The following is a 16,326-nucleotide window of genomic DNA, read 5'->3' on the forward strand; positions in this document are numbered from 1 at the left end:
TCATTGATTGACACTTCTATGGCCAGCTTGAAGGGTGAATTGCAGATAGAAGTGTAGGCTGCCAGACCTGTGTCCCTCTTGCAATCCTTCCAGTTGGCTTGCGTTGCCAAGGAGAAACTAGCTAAGATGGGAAGATGGTGGGCACGAGCAAGCGGATCGGGAACAACCACACCAACGTGAGCTTCAACCGTGACAGCGCACTGCAGAAGAAGGACAAGCTGCAGATGAAGTCCACTGAAAATGTGTCTAAATTGGTGTCTAATTCTGAGTTCAAAAATCCCAACTCGCATGAATAAGCTTCTCAAACAGCTTCTTTGTTATAAATGTGATGAAGTTTGGCAGCCTGGTCATCGCTGTAAAGGCCCTAAACCTTTATGTATGTGGGGGGTGAGGATAAGGAGAGTGAACAAAAAGAAAAAAAAAAAAGAGGCCGAGGAGGCAGCAAAGGACCCCTGTGATCATTGCAAAATTTTTCCTTTGTTTCACTTGACTTTAATTTTGAAAATATTTTGAAATTACTCGCTTCTATTTTTGAAAATTTACAGAAAAATAGAGAGACGAGATTCGTTCGTCGGTACGAGGTTCGACAGTTCCTAGCGCCTTTACCAGGGGTAATCGAATCAAAGATCAAACTTATGTCTTTTGCTTTACCTAAATATTGTCTAAGAAATTATTCTTAGTCTAAAAATGCACAAAAAATCATGCTTGTGTAATGCAAATGCACGGATGTATGCTTTTGAGAAGAGCAATTTAAAAATTTTAGGATTTTCCAAGTGATTTTGAAATAAGTTTGAAAATATTTTGAAGAAATGATTTTTGAAAATTGATTTGAAAAAGTTAGATTTTGAATTTAACTTAGAACTTGAAATAGATCTGGAAGAAGGGACTTGAAGTTCTAAGTCTTGGAATAATCAAAGATTTGAAAATAGATTTTGAATTGAAGAATGAAGAGAAAAGGGAGAATTAGAACTGAGATAGAATTTATAGTAAAAATGAAATTTCAAAGTCAAAAATGAACTTTCAATTTGAATTTGATTCTCAAAAATCAATTTTGAAAAGAAATTTCGATCTTGAGCTTGAATTCAAAACCTGAAACAGGAATTGAATTTGGAAATTGAATTTAGACTTGGGAAATAGATTTGAAAAGTGAATTTCAAAAATAGAGTTGGGATTTGAATTTAGAATTGAAGATCAAGGTGAGATTTGAAGATGGAATTGGATTTGAGAAATCTAAATGGAATCTAAAAATAGAATTGGATCTGAGAAATCTGGATGAAATTAGAAGATGGAATTGGATTTGAGAAATCCAAATGAAATTTGAAAAATAGATTTTAAAAATCCAGATGGGATTTGAACATGATCGGATCTGAGAAATCCAGATGGATTTTAGAAGATGGAATTGGATTTGAGAAATCTAGATAGAATTTAGAAATGAGATTGAATTTGAGAAATCCATATGGAATAGAATTGAATCTGTAATTGGATTTGAGAAATTTAGATTGAATTTAAAAGATGGAATTTGAAAATGGATTTTGGATTCGAGAGTCTAGATGAAAATAAAAAATGGAATTGAGTCTGGAATTTGAATCAAGTTGGAAAATGGAATTGGATTTTGAAGATTCTGAATTGATCTTCAAATCTGCCTTGAATTTAGGGAAAATTGATTTTTTAGATTCAGAATCAGTCTCAAAACTTTAATTTTGGATAAATGAATTGGATTGAGAATCAAACTCAAACTTAGATAGAACTTGGAGATTTTGGAATTTGAAATAGAGAATAAACTTGATTTTAAACTTGAATTTTGAAATCGGGAGATGAATATGAAATTTTAAAGTTGAATTGAAATTTGAAATTTGAAATTTGATTTGGAATATTGAATTGATTTTGGAATTGAATCTTTGAATTGGAAAATGAATTTGGAATTTCAAAATTGAATTGAACTTTGAAATTTGATTTGAGTTGGAAATTGAGTTTTGAATTTTGAGATGAACTTGAAATTTCAAAGTTGAATTGTTCTTTGAAATTTGATTTGAATTAGAAATTGAATTTTGAATCTAGAAATGAATTTAAAATTTTAAAGTTGAATTGAACTTTGAAATTGGGATTTTGAAGTCTGAACTTTGAAAATAAGATAAAATTGGAAGTAAAAAGATGAATTTGAATTTACAGATAAGAAAAGAAGATTTATTTCAAAATCACTTGAATTTTTGAAATAATGTGAAAAAGAATGCAATTCTATCTTAAATGATGAATGCAATTTGCTGGATGGATACGGTTTTCTTGCTAAACCTTGTCTAAACCATATAGTATTGCAAATGCTCTCTACAGAATAAAATGGGCAATTAGATTTGAAGAATAGTTTTTAGGACACAATAAATAGGAGAAAAATATTTGATGAGAGTTGGGTTGACAATTTGAAAGATATCCCATTACCAGGGATCGAGTCATCGCAAGAATCATGACAATTGCATTGATATTCTTTGTAAAAGAGATAAATAACTAAAATATACCTTGTTACCTAGGCGATGTCGTCAAACCATAATAGAATGAGAATTATTGAAGAAAAATAATTTTATTAATAATAAACTTGAGAAAGAGGGGGCGGACAAACAATTTGCCACCACTCATGGTAATCAGAAGACACTCGAAGACCGGGAAAAACAGTGAGGGTAACAAAAGAATCTCAGCTATGCTTGGCAAAATGGTATATTTCAGACCATTGAGCAGACTTCAGATCAAATTCTGGCATAATGCCTGACAATAGTCGAGCTTCAATGTGCTTCTGCCTCTGTGAGAATTGCCTAACACATTGCTCTAGTTGGTAATAAACTGAGAAGAAATGTTCGAGTAACTTGAATCACTTGCCATATGCATAGGTGTATCGAGGGGGTGAGTTCTGACGGTCGAAGTGGTTCCACACAATTTCTTCTTTATGAAGGTTCTCGATCAAGAATCTATACCGAAAAGTGGGTAATAGCTTCTTGTTATTGTATTAGAATGAGCTGGCTCGAGATGGCACGTGCTGGAGGAACCAAGACTGTAATGCGTAGATGCACCCTTCTACTAAGATTGAATCTTTGAATGTGAAGTGGGTCAATCCACGGTATAAAAAGGCAAGTGTGGTCATGGCAATTGAGAGACGGTTGGTCTGCCGACTTCTTCATCTTCGCAAAAGCTATACTATTCTGATATCGCCAAAACTGTGATCATCGCAAAAAAAAATTCTCTCTCGTGGTTTCTCTCTCTTCCTTCTCTTTTCCTTTTCCAACCTCTATTTTCCTCATTTTTGAAGGGAGAAGAATAAAAGAAAGAAAAGAGAAAGAGAAGAGAAAAGAAAGAAAGAAAAAGAGAAGAAGAACTATTTTGCGCGGTCTCACTTGACCTTGATTTGAAAATATTTTAGAAATTTAACTCGCCTCCGTTTTGAAAATTTGCGGAAAAAATGGAGAGACGGGATTCGCTCGTCGGTACGAGGTTCGACCGTTCCTGGCGCCTTTACCAGAGGTAATCGAACCAAGGATCGAATCTATGCCTTTTTGCTTTGCCTAAAATATAATCTAAGAATTTATTCTAACTCTAAATGCACAAAGAATCATGCTTGTGCAATGCAAGGATGAATGCTCTTTCGAAAGATGTTTTTTTGAAAATTTCCAAGTTATTCTGAGATGAATTTGATAAGGGAGTGAAGAAATGTTTGAATCTAACTTAGAACTTGAGATAGATCAGAGAAGTTCTAAGTCTTTGAAGTAAATCAGAGTTTTGAAGAATAAATGAGAAGGAATGACTTGAAGCTTAAAAATGAAAGGAAATGAAGTTTCAAAGTCAGAAATGGACTTTGAATTTGAACTTTGAATTTGAACTTTGAATTTAGGAAGGGAAATGAATACTTGAGATGGAATTGAATTTAGATTTTGAAGTTTGAAATTTAGAATGGATCTGAGAAAATTAAATGGTATTTAAGAATAGAAATGGATTTAGGAAGTTCAAATAAGATCTGGAAAGGGCTTTGGGTTTGAAATCTAGAATTGGGAATGAAATTGGATCTTAAAAATGAATTTGGATTTTGGAATCTAAGATCCAAAGTGAAATTGGATTCTGGATCCTAAAATGGAATTGGATCTGAAGTCTGAGATCCAAAGTAGAATTGGTTCTGGATCCTATAAGGAAATTGGATCTGAAGTTTGAGATCTAAAAGTGGAATTGGAGTTTGGATCCTAAAGAGGAATTGGATCTGAAGTCTAAGATCCAATATGAGTGTTGGATTCTGGATCCTAAAATGGATTTGGAGTTAAATTCAGAAGATGAATCAAGAACTTCCAAGTTTAAATTGAACTTAAAAAATGAAATTTAGAATTTGAATATACAGACGAATTTCAAAGTCAAATTAAACCTTGAATTTTTGAATTTGGAATTTAGAAGATGAATCAAGAGTCTCAAAGTTAAAATTAAACTTTGAGTTTTGATTAAAGTTTTGAATATAAAATGAATTTGGAATTTCAAAGTCAAATTGAACTTTGAAATCTGATTTGAATTTGAATATAACAATGACTTTGAAGTCTCAAATTTAAATTGAACTTTGAAAATGAAATTGAATTTGAAAATGAAAGGATGAATTGGATTTTATAAGAATTGAAGATAGATTGAGGAAGATATTTACATCACTTGGAGTTTTTGAAAAAAAGAATTTTGAAAATATGATGCAGTTCTATCCTAAATGATGAATGAATTTGAATTTTTGAAATTTGGATTTTGAAAAGCTATTTCATTCTTTAGATGAATTAAAATAAGATTGAAGATATAATACATCCTTGACTATCGTCATTGGATGTATTATATAATAATCTATATTTAGATTCAAGTAAAAAATAAAATACATTTTGGTGCTTTTATAGAGTTTAAAATGAAATTAACTCTCAATATACCCTGACTATGGCCATTGGTATATATATTGAATTAATTCTAAGTTAAACTCTAATAAAAGAAGGAAATATTTGAAAATATGATGATTTTTGAAAAGGATCCAGTGTGGATCCAATGTTATTTTATAAAAGATAAAAATCCTAAGTCTTGTTTACATCCCGACTATGGCCGTTGATGTAAATCATCAACTTAGGACTAGTTTACCTCTTATGAAATGGTGCACGTGTCATTCGTGTTGCCATTTGTGAGAATTTTGAGAAATAAAGGAAAAATGCATGAAGAACAAGTAATTCATGATATTTACAATGCTCATTCATTCTATCTAAGACAGGAAATGTAAATTCTCATTTAAAATCTAACTATTACAACATATAAAATCGAATTCACAACTCCAAGTAATGATATTTTCCATATATTCCCTGCAAAACACTCGGTTAGTATGGAAAATAAAAGAGTAATGGCATATATCACATGGATTTCGGAGATGAGATACTCATATACCTACCTTGTGCTTAAAACAATATGGATAATCTAAGATATGGAAGGATAACCAATGTGTTTTATATGTATATATATAAATATATATATATATATATATATATATATATATATATATATATATATATATATATATAACATGAATATAAAGTAGGTGAGTGTATATATAATGATAGCATAGGTGATGGAAGGACTGTTGCAAGAGGCTTGATGACATACCATGATGATGAAGATGTGAAAATGCATTAAAGGATGTTAAAATGAATGGTGTTGTTATGAGGGGTAAGGTAATCAATGAATGCTAGGTTGCTGCTGTGGAGAAATGCAGGGGATACTGCTAATGAACAGCCTATTGTTGTTATAACATACATAGGACTCGCAGCAGGTAAAGGAAGTGAAGATGTCAGCTGCTAGGTGCATTAATATGGTATGTGGCTAAATAATGAAGATGATGCAGGCCAATTGAAGTGCATCGGCTATTGTGATAGGATTGGTGAGAAGGGAAATGAAAGACAGCAGGAACCTCAATAATGCTTGCTGAGTGAAGAAGGTGCAGTAAGTGATGGTGGGTTGTGTTGCAAGACTGGCAACATACACATGCTAGGCTGTATAAGAGGGATGATGGTGGATGGTAGGTAGGTCAGTAGCTGAAAAGTCACAAGGTGGAGATATACAGTGGTGTTGGGATGGATAGTGGGGTTGTGAAGTGGAGATGCTAAAGAAGGTGAGGTTGAAGCTACATAATGGTATATATAAAAAAAAAGAGGTGGTGTTGACAGTGATGTACACTAGTGGTTATGGGTGATGGTTTTACTGTTGTATGATACAGCAGTGGCATAGGAAGTGAAGAAGAGTTGTTGGACTGTAATAGGAAGTGTGGTGGATGGAGAAGATGACATGTGTGATTTGCTATGACAGCAGATGAGTGACAATGATGAAAAATGGAGGTTGAGCTAAGGATGAAGTTGCGAATGTGCTAGTGGCTGGTGCTGTGATGGATGGTGTAAGTGAGATACAGTGAGGCTTCACTTGGCGTGTAATGAACACACCAAGTGAGAGTTGGTGAGTTGGGATGTATATAGGTAATTACTGTTAAAAGACCTAATGACATACTGTAAAAAAAAAAAATCTAATGACATGCTCTAAGGATTGAATGCTGTCAAGAAATCCCAAGATTTACCAATGATATGACATACTGTAAAATCAAAATGGGATGTTGTAGGAACATCCAGTGATTTACAAGGTGGACAGTAATAAGATGCAAAGCTATGAAATATGATATGAAGATGCATAAAATAGAGAGAAATGAGAATGTGGCACCCATAAAAGACTGATGCAGGAGATATAACACATGACGCAGAGAAATTTTGAACAAGGATCCCAGAAAATTGATTTGTGGATCTGTAATTTGGGGATAATATTACACAGGTGGTAAGTAACCGAAAGAATGGTGACAGCAAGGACTGGAGATAAGTGCAGCAGTGGTGAAACCACCATTACCTTTACAATGACATGATGGTGATATAGTGCAGCAAGGGTTGCTGCAAGCAGATGTTGGAATGAGCTGGTGAGGGATGTGCTGGGGTGTAGCTGCCGGCATATGCAGGGTTTGATGGGGGATGGGCACATGATGGAAGCTCGTATCAACTGGAGATGGGTGTTGTGGCAACAACATAGATGCTACAATGTTCTGTAAGTTCCTGCTGGTGGTTCACCTTTCCACCACTAACTCTTGCTACAGATGATGGTGTCCCGCCAGTCATTTGAGATGCCAGTTCACCAGTTGCTCATGATGAAGATTGCAAGGTGGCCTGATCTACTACATTCAGCGATGCTGTAACTTGCTTTCAGCTGCTATGAGACTGATTTACCGTGATGTTGGCAAATGGACTCCAACAAAGTTAGTGGATGAGTTTTGGCAAGATCTACCCATGGAATCAAGACCAGATCATCTAGTATGATCTCTAGTTTAGCAATTTTCTCATGATATTGAACTACTTCCAGCACAGCTTGACCGAACAGTCTCCAGCCAATAGGTTAAGTTTAAACATTTTAACAAACTTTGATTTCTCCAACTTCTCAAGCAAATTATACACTATCCCTCAATCTAAGTATTTGATCAAAACAATAAAGATAAGGCATTAATAATGGATTTTATATTGGCTAAAAAGAAATAACAACAAAAAAAGAAAAAAAAAAGTAAAAGAACTTTCGATTACCTCTTTGCAGATTTCGTCGCCGGACAATTCTGTTCTTTAGCATACTAGAACATTTGTATTAGCTAGGAGGCACTATCATAGAAGTCTGTATCCTTTGGGCAACTCCTTGAAGTTGGAAAATTCTGAAGGAACAAACACTTTGGATAATCTTGACATCAGATATAGCAGTGAAAAAAAAAAATCACTCTAATTGAAAATAAAACATATCTTTGAATGTGCTTATTCTCGTTCTCAAATCCGGAGATGCTACCTTCCAGGCATATCCCGATTATGCAGCTCTGGTTTCATGATAAGATCAAACACAGAATAATTTAACATTCCATTCTTGAGAAATTGGATCAGGATTTGGTTTGCTTTCATCAAGCCAAATCCAAATCCATTTTCTTTTAATCTTGGAATGACTGGTATGAACCTTGACGTTGTCAGATTTGGGTTTGCTAATTCCTATCACGTCAAATTCTAATTCTACAATACATCTCTCGCAGGGATGTACAGCATGGATGCTTCGAATAACTGATTTATTAGGTACTTCGGAGCAAGATCTAATGCTTACCAGATTTCTTCAAATAGCTGAGTAAGGGCAGGATAAACAACCGATGTGATGAACAACCAGAATTAATGGGCAAAAATATAAAACATGTCTTCGAAACCAAATATATCCATGAAAAAAAAATATGTGTATATAAGATGTAATATAAGAATGAACACAGAAAATTAATAATACAAACAGGAGAAGTTAAAAAAAAATGATAATCGAAAACAGGAAATGGAAAGTCAGAGATGAGAAGAATGGTCATAAACAGGGGTCAAAATCTTCATAACAGAAGGAAATCCAGATAAATAAACCGTGGAAGCAGAAGGATAATCTACCAGATCATGATGTCTCTATTGATGTGGTAGCAGGGGGGGTTATGAAGCTGACAGGGAGGTGGCAAAATGGATGAGACAGGGTATTTACTCACATAGGCTCCAGATCACACAAATGGCACCCCTATTTCCAGAACCCGAAATCATGGAAGCTAAAACCCAACCCACATTCTAACTAAAAGTAAGATCGCTTTATTTGTAGAACGATACTCTTAAAAAAAAAAAAAGAATGGACACCTTCTTGGTGTGGCTGCTAGGATTGACTGCGGAGGAAATAGCCATCCCTCCAAATATAAGTGATGAAAATGGAGTTGAAATAAAGGAAATAAAGTGAACCAAAGAATGAGAAATATACACTGAATAAATGTAATAAACGAGAATAAAATAAAGAAAACAATGAGAATTAATGGAAGATAATGCGATCCATTTGAACCTCGCACAAATGGAAATAAAACCCAGATTATGCTATCAGGTATGGATGAACCACGATGCGTGGTATACAAATCGATTATCATTAGAGAATTTCAGGCAGGAAGGGGAGGTGATCATGCATATAAATCAGGGTTAATTAACATTTAAATATGCATGATTTTATAAAATAATGTTTCAAAAACCCAATTTTATGTTAGTTTTCGAGTAAATGTGTTAAAATGATTTAAAAATAGAAAATGCAGGAAAAATAGTTTTATTTTACATTTTTATGCCTATTTTAGTTTTTGTAGTTTGGTTTTAGTTTTTATTAAAAATAAAAAATGGAGAAAAATAGTTTTATATTCATTTTAAGTGTTTGTTTTTTTTTAGAAAAGAAAAAAATATATATAGTTAGATTAGTTTTTGAGTTTCTTTATAAATAAATAGTTTTGTTTTTGAAAATTTTCATAATAAACCGATTAATAGGTTTTCTTTACTTTTAAAAATGAAAAATATAAAATAATAAAAACAAATCATTACATGGTTTGTAATTTTTGGAAAATTGAAAAAATTGAAAAAAAAAATATAATAATAATAACACAAACCAGTTTGAAACGGTTTGTATTTCTAAAAGGAAACTAAAAAAAATAATAACCAAACCGGCTTGAACCGGTTTGCATTTGTTTCAAACCGGTTCCAGCCGGTTTGAAAGTTTTTAAAAACCCCAAAAAAATGCAAGTTCAGGGCGCCTCTTCCATATGCCTGAAACTTCCTTTGGTTTTCCCCTCTTTCCCTCTTTCCTCACCATCCTCCACTAACACCGGCCTCTCCTTTTCCCTACCTTCCCCTTCTCCCTCTTTCTCTGTCTACACTCCAGCCGGCAGCAGTGGAGGACTCTTCAGTCCGGTGAATGGCGCACGGTGGAGGCCGCCAACTTCTCTTCTAATCCTTCCGGCTACGGTAAGTCTGTTCCTAAACTTCTTCTTCTTCTTTCTCTTCTTCTTCCTCTTCTTCAGCTTCTTCTTCTTCTTATTCTTCTTGTTTCATTCTGTTCTTCTTCTTCTTCTTCTTCTTCTTCTTCTTCTTCTTCTTCTTCTTCTTCTTCTTCTTCTTCCTCCGATCTTCATTTTCTTCTTCTTTTTATTCCATTTATTCTGTGTAAAACGAAATAAAAATTTAAAAACAAGAAAAAGAAAAAAAATACAGTCAATAGAATCCGATATTTTCTGATGTTATTCTTCTTCTGATCTGTTTTTTTCTTCATCTTCTTCTTCTTTTTCTTCTTCTTCAGATTACTTCTTCTTATTCTTTTTCAAATTCTTCATTCTTTTTCGTTGTTCATTCAAGTTGCTGTGTCTTGTTTCAGAAAATAAAAAAAAAATGTGTAATTGTTTCCCTGTTTGTTTTCTCGTTATCTTTTCAATCGATGCTTTGTTATTTCTGAAAAAAAAATGAAAAGAAAGAAAAACATAGGTAGTTGTTATTTCAATTTTTTTTCATCGGCCGATCTGCTATTTCATTAAGTCTTTCTTTAGATTCTGTTTGTAATGTTGTTAATTCATTAGTTAGCAGGTAAGTTTTACTTCAATTAGTTCTTGTTTTGTTCTTTCATTTTCCTGTTCTTTGAAATTTTTCATTTCTTGTTCTAAAAAATTAGTTCCTGCTTTGTCATTTTATATTCAGTTTCTTTTCAAGTTTTATGTACACGATTTCCTGTTTGTTAATTCCTTAATTTTCTGTTTTACATATCGTAGTTTTCTTTGTTTAATTTCCTATTTGATTAATTCTGTAATTTCCTGTTGCTTTTAATTTCTGAATTTCCTGCGTTTTTCCTTTGTAATATCCTGTTTGTTTTACTGTATACATTAGGTGATTTTCTGTTTTTTAATTGTTTCCTTGTTTCTTTCTTTATTTCCAGCTTTGATTTTCTAAATTTTTTTTATTTCAATTCATTTCCAGTTTTAGTTTTAGTTTTGTTTTTTACATTTTTCCAGTTTTCTTTTTATTCTTTTAACTACTGTTTCTGTTTTCTTTCAATTCAGTGTAAATTCATGTTTTGTTTAAGTCTCTTTTGATTTCATGTTGAGTGTAAATTCAGTTCATGTTCTTGTTTTTGTTAAGTAAGCATTAGTTAGTAGTCCAGTAAATAGTTAGTTAATTGTTTTCTAATTAGCTAATTGTTTAGTAGATTTAATTAGAATTAGTTTTTCAATTGTAATTAGTCAATTAGATGTCTTTTATCATTTCTTTCATGTTCTAGCTCTGGTACTGCTCGTGTCATTTGAATTATGCAGGATAGCACAGGACTGGAGCGGAAGCGATTATGTGACATGAAGTACGAAGAGTATAAAGCTTCTTTTTGTTTTTTTTTAGAATTAGGAATTTAATTGGGTTTGTAAATATTGCACTTTACGCCCTCTGCGAAGGGTATTCATTTGTTGTAATAGTTAGTTGTTTTTACTTTTCTTGAACATTTTACATTTCAAATAATTCGGCAATAAAGATTAGTTTAGATTTGTATACTTGAATACGATATATTCCCGTTCCCTGAGTTCGACCTGGTCTCATCCACTAGTGAGAACCGGTTTTTATTATTTGATGTCTGGTTTTCACATATTTTTCATATAAAAATCTTTTCAAAATTACAACGATTTAAAAGAAGACATCAAATTTTTGGCGTCGTTGCCGGGGAACGGCGTAATATTAGTATTCACTTTATTGCCTAGTGTTTGTGTGCATTTAGGTTTAGAACCACGTATGTGCATATCTTAGAGACGAGCTTACTTTTCTGCACAGCCCACCTATTAGGATCCCCTTAGAGGTGACTGTGTACGATTGGTACCGTACACATAGATTTCATATTTCTTTGCATAATCTCTGTTATGTGTAACTACGTGGTGTTTGTTTAGTTTTTGTTGTTTTTAGTTTACTCACTTTGTGGTTTATGTGGTTTGGTCGCTTAGTGCGTTAGTTAGGTAGAAAACCCAAAGTTAGGACGTGTGCTACACCGGTCTACTCTAAGGTGTACGCAATGGCTGACGATCATCAATTGATCCGTCCTTTGAGGGAGTACTTCATGCCAAATACGTATACTCCCGCCTCCTGCATCACGAGACCTGATGTAGGAGCGAGCCATTTTGAGATTAAGGCCAGTGTGATTCAAATGTTACCTTCGTTTTATGGCCTTAGCAATGAGGACCCATATTGTCATCTCGACGAATTCCTTGAGATTTGCTCGACTGTGCGAATCAATAACTTTGGAGATGATGCTATGCGGTTGACTTTGTTTCCGTTCTCTCTCAAAGATAAAGCCAAGCACTGGCTAAAATCTCTTGAGACGGTTCGTATTACTACTTGGGAAGGAATGCAAAAAGAATTTTTAAAAAAATATTTCCCAATTGGTAAGACGAACCAGTTTCGTAAAGCTATAACCAGTTTTTCTCAAATTGAGGGAGAACAATTTCACGAGTCTTGGGAGAGATTGAAAGATCTTCTCTGCAAGTGTCCCCATCACCAGGTGCCTCGTTGGCAGTTGGTGCAGTATTTTTATGACGGGCTTACTGAGAAGCATCGTCAAATGGTTGATTCGTCTTGTGGGGGCACTTTTATGCTCAAGAGTGAGGACGAGGCGTGGTCTCTATTCGAAACCTTAAGTGAAAACACGATGCATCATACCTTGTCTTCACGGCTCGATAGGACTACACCTATGTCTAGTGGTCCTAGGAAAGTTGGGATTTTCAAAGTTAGGTCTGAGTTAGAATTGCGTACCAAGGTTGACCAGTTGACTAGGAAGTTAGATCAATTCCTAGCCAATTCCTCGAGAAATCCAGTAGAAAGAGTGTGCGAGCTATGTGCTAGCCCTGCACACTGTGTTTCAGATTGTCCGACAGCACCATTATATCCTGAATTCGTTCAGGAGCAGGTGAATGCTGCCCAAGGTTTCGCTAAACCCATGCCCGATTCATTTACACCATCATATACCCGAGGTTGGCGAAACTAATCCATCCCCCTATCCCATCAGCCCTCCCAGACACAGTATAGACCCAGTAACCCTTCACAAGGATACTCGCATCCCATTTTTCCACAGGTTCATCCCTCAGCCCAACCTCTTTATACTCAACCCCATCCTCATGAGCCTTCATTTAGTCAATCCTTCCAAGATAGGATATTATAAGTTTTGAGCTCCCATACGCAGTCAATAGCCAAGCTAGAGACTCAAATGGGACAATTGGTTGAGACTTTCACTAGGCAAAGCCAGGAGAACCCTCATAGTCAGTCTGTTGTCTCAAAGGGAGAGGATTCCATGTCATTTGACTTGCAACCCACTGCTTCACATCATGAGCAAGTCAAATCTGTTACATCCCTTCAGTATGGGAAGGCGTGTCACTCCACTCAGGAATCGACTCATGAGCCCCATCTCACTTCTACTGACGAGTCGATTTCCATTATACCTCAACAGAAGGGGCTTGACCCACATCATACATTATCATCATATAAAGCCCCATTTTCTCAGCCTTTAGGATCACCAATTTTTACTAAGCAAGAGGTGCAGATGCAGAAAGTGCTTGACCAAGTCAAGCCAGATCATATTCACCACTTGTCTGAAGTTGCATTCATTGATAGTCGATCGGTCCTAGACTCTCATTTCCTGACCAGTCTCTCAAATGAGACTAATCTCTGTTCTTCACGTCGAGAGAGTTATGATCCTACAGTTAGAGGTAGACGGGATGAAAACACAGTGCGTAGTGTCACAGATGACACTCTTTTCTTCATAGAGCCCGGTTGAGTCTGACTTCATGTCCATTGATCTCCTGGACGATGAAGGTTTTTCCAGGGATCCGTCTGGCTGGGGACGTGAAACTTAGCGCTTTATGGGAGGCAACCCATATTCTGTATAGTATTACATTTGTTGTTAGGATTTATAGATTTTATTTGGTTTTATTTTTCGTTTTCTATCTTTTTCTATGAGTTTCATGTTTTGTCATGTATACATTGCATTTATTACATTCATAGAACGTGTATTTTTAATTCATGTCAGGTCATTCTACTCTTTTTCCTCATTTATTTCTCTCATGTGCATTCATGTAGTTTCATATAAGCATGGGGGAGTGTCACTGGGACAGTGTCATTCAAGCATGGGGGAGGGTGTAGTTTGCACACCTTGATATTTCTGTTACGTTCTTGCACATATTTACACATATCTCATGAAAAGTAGATTTTTAAAGAAAGAGTTTGAACTTATATGAATGTTATTTCAAATCTGATGTTTTTAGAGGATTTTTAAGCCCCACGAAAATTTTCTGACATAGATCTAAAAATTATGGTTGTTTATGCGAATTTCAAAGAAATGATGATAAATACATGTTAGAATTTATTTTGAATCATAAATATGAATATGCACAGTTTTATTTTTGAAAAACTAAGCAAATGAACAAAAGGGAAAAAAATGAGCTCAAAAGAAAAAATATAGCATGCGTTAGGTTGTTTGGATAATTCCACAATCCTTAGTAGATGGAACTTAGATGTAAGTTGAAACTTTTAATTCCATTTCGAAAAGGAGAGTGGAAAACTTTGTGATCCTAAGTAACTGAGAACAGATACAAGTTGAAATGTTTGACTCTCATGTTATAAGGGTGAATGAAGGAAGTCACTTTTATGTCTTAGTTGATATCTTTTGATATGTATTGAAAAAGTATAGAAGATATTAACATTGCACAAGGCATAAAAGCAGATCACACGCAAGCTGTAAGAGAAGAATAAGTACGCAAAAAGAAAAAGCGGGAAAAAATGAAAAAATCGAGAAAAGAGCTGAAAAAGAGAGAAAAGTTCAGTGCTTAGAAGTGTGATTGAGAAAACCTGTGTAGAAAACATATGAGTGAGGATAAGTAAATAATAATATGTTTTTATTGGATTTTCTAAAAATAAAACATAAATAATTGTGATATTTAGAAAAGTGAAAGAAATTCTTTTTCTGTGGTGGTACATAAAAGATTCTAATTATATTGTGATTTTGAAATAACAGGAAATATTTGTGAAAATAAAGTCTTTGATTACCTACTGCTTATGAGTATGTGTAATATTTTGCATACATGACAGAGATGTTTGTGGGTAGCATCACTGCAAACCCTCACGAGACCTTACTCGTCCACAGAGGTAACCCAGGGGTTGAAAGGGCTTGTTGCATGAGCTAAATGCAACCGTGATTCCTACGAAAGTGAGTTAGGTGATAGTTTGATTTCTTGCATTTTTCTAGTTTGCTCGAGGACTAGCAAAACATAAGCATGGGGGTATTTGATCATGCATATAAATCAGGGTTAATTAACATTTAAATATGCATGATTTTATAAAATAATGTTTCAAAAACCCAAATTTATGTTAGTTTTCGAGTAAATGTGTTAAAATGATTTAAAAATAGAAAATGCAAGAAAAATAGTTTTATTTTACATTTTTATGCCTATTTTAGTTTTTGTAGTTTGGTTTTAGTTTTTATTAAAAATAAAAAATGGAGAAAAATAGTTTTATATTCATTTTAAGTGTTTGTTTTTTTTTAGAAAAGAAAAAAATATATATAGTTAGATTAGTTTTTGAGTTTCTTTATAAATAAATAGTTTTGTTTTTGAAAATTTTCATAATAAACCGATTAATAGGTTTTCTTTACTTTTAAAAATGAAAAATATAAAATAATAAAAACAAATCATTACATGGTTTGTAATTTTTGGAAAATTGAAAAAATTGAAAAAATTGAAAAAAAAAATATAATAATAATAACACAAACCAGTTTGAAACGGTTTGTATTTCTAAAAGGAAACTAAAAATAATAATAACCAAATCGGCTTGAACTGGTTTGCATTTGTTTCAAACCGGTTCCAGCCGGTTTGAAAGTTATTAAAAACCCCAAAAAAATGCAAGTTCAGGGCGCCTCTTCCATACGCCTGAAACTTCCTCTGGTTTTCCCCTCTTTCCCTCTTTCCTCACCATCCTCCACTAACACCGGCCTCTCCTTTTCCCTACCTTCCCCTTCTCCCTCTTTCTCTGTCTACACTCCAGCCGGCAGCAGTGGAGGACTCTTCAGTCCGGTGAATGGCGCACGGTGGAGGCCGCCAACTTCTCTTCTAATCCTTCCGGCTACGGTAAGTCTGTTCCTAAACTTCTTCTTCTTCTTTCTCTTCTTCTTCCTCTTCTTCAGCTTCTTCTTCTTCTTATTCTTCTTGTTTCATTTTGTTCTTCTTCTTCTTCTTCTTCTTCCTCCGATCTTCATTTTCTTCTTCTTTTTATTCCATTTATTCTGTGTAAAACGAAATAAAAATTTAAAAACAAGAAAAAGAAAAAAAATACGGTCAATAGAATCCGATATTTTCTGATGTTATTCTTCTTCTGATCTGTTTTTTTCTTCATCTTCTTCTTCTTTTTC

Source organism: Nuphar pumila, chromosome 2, assembly GCF_984573655.1.
Source record: "Nuphar pumila chromosome 2, dmNupPumi1.hap1.1, whole genome shotgun sequence".
Taxonomy (NCBI): domain Eukaryota; kingdom Viridiplantae; phylum Streptophyta; class Magnoliopsida; order Nymphaeales; family Nymphaeaceae; genus Nuphar; species Nuphar pumila.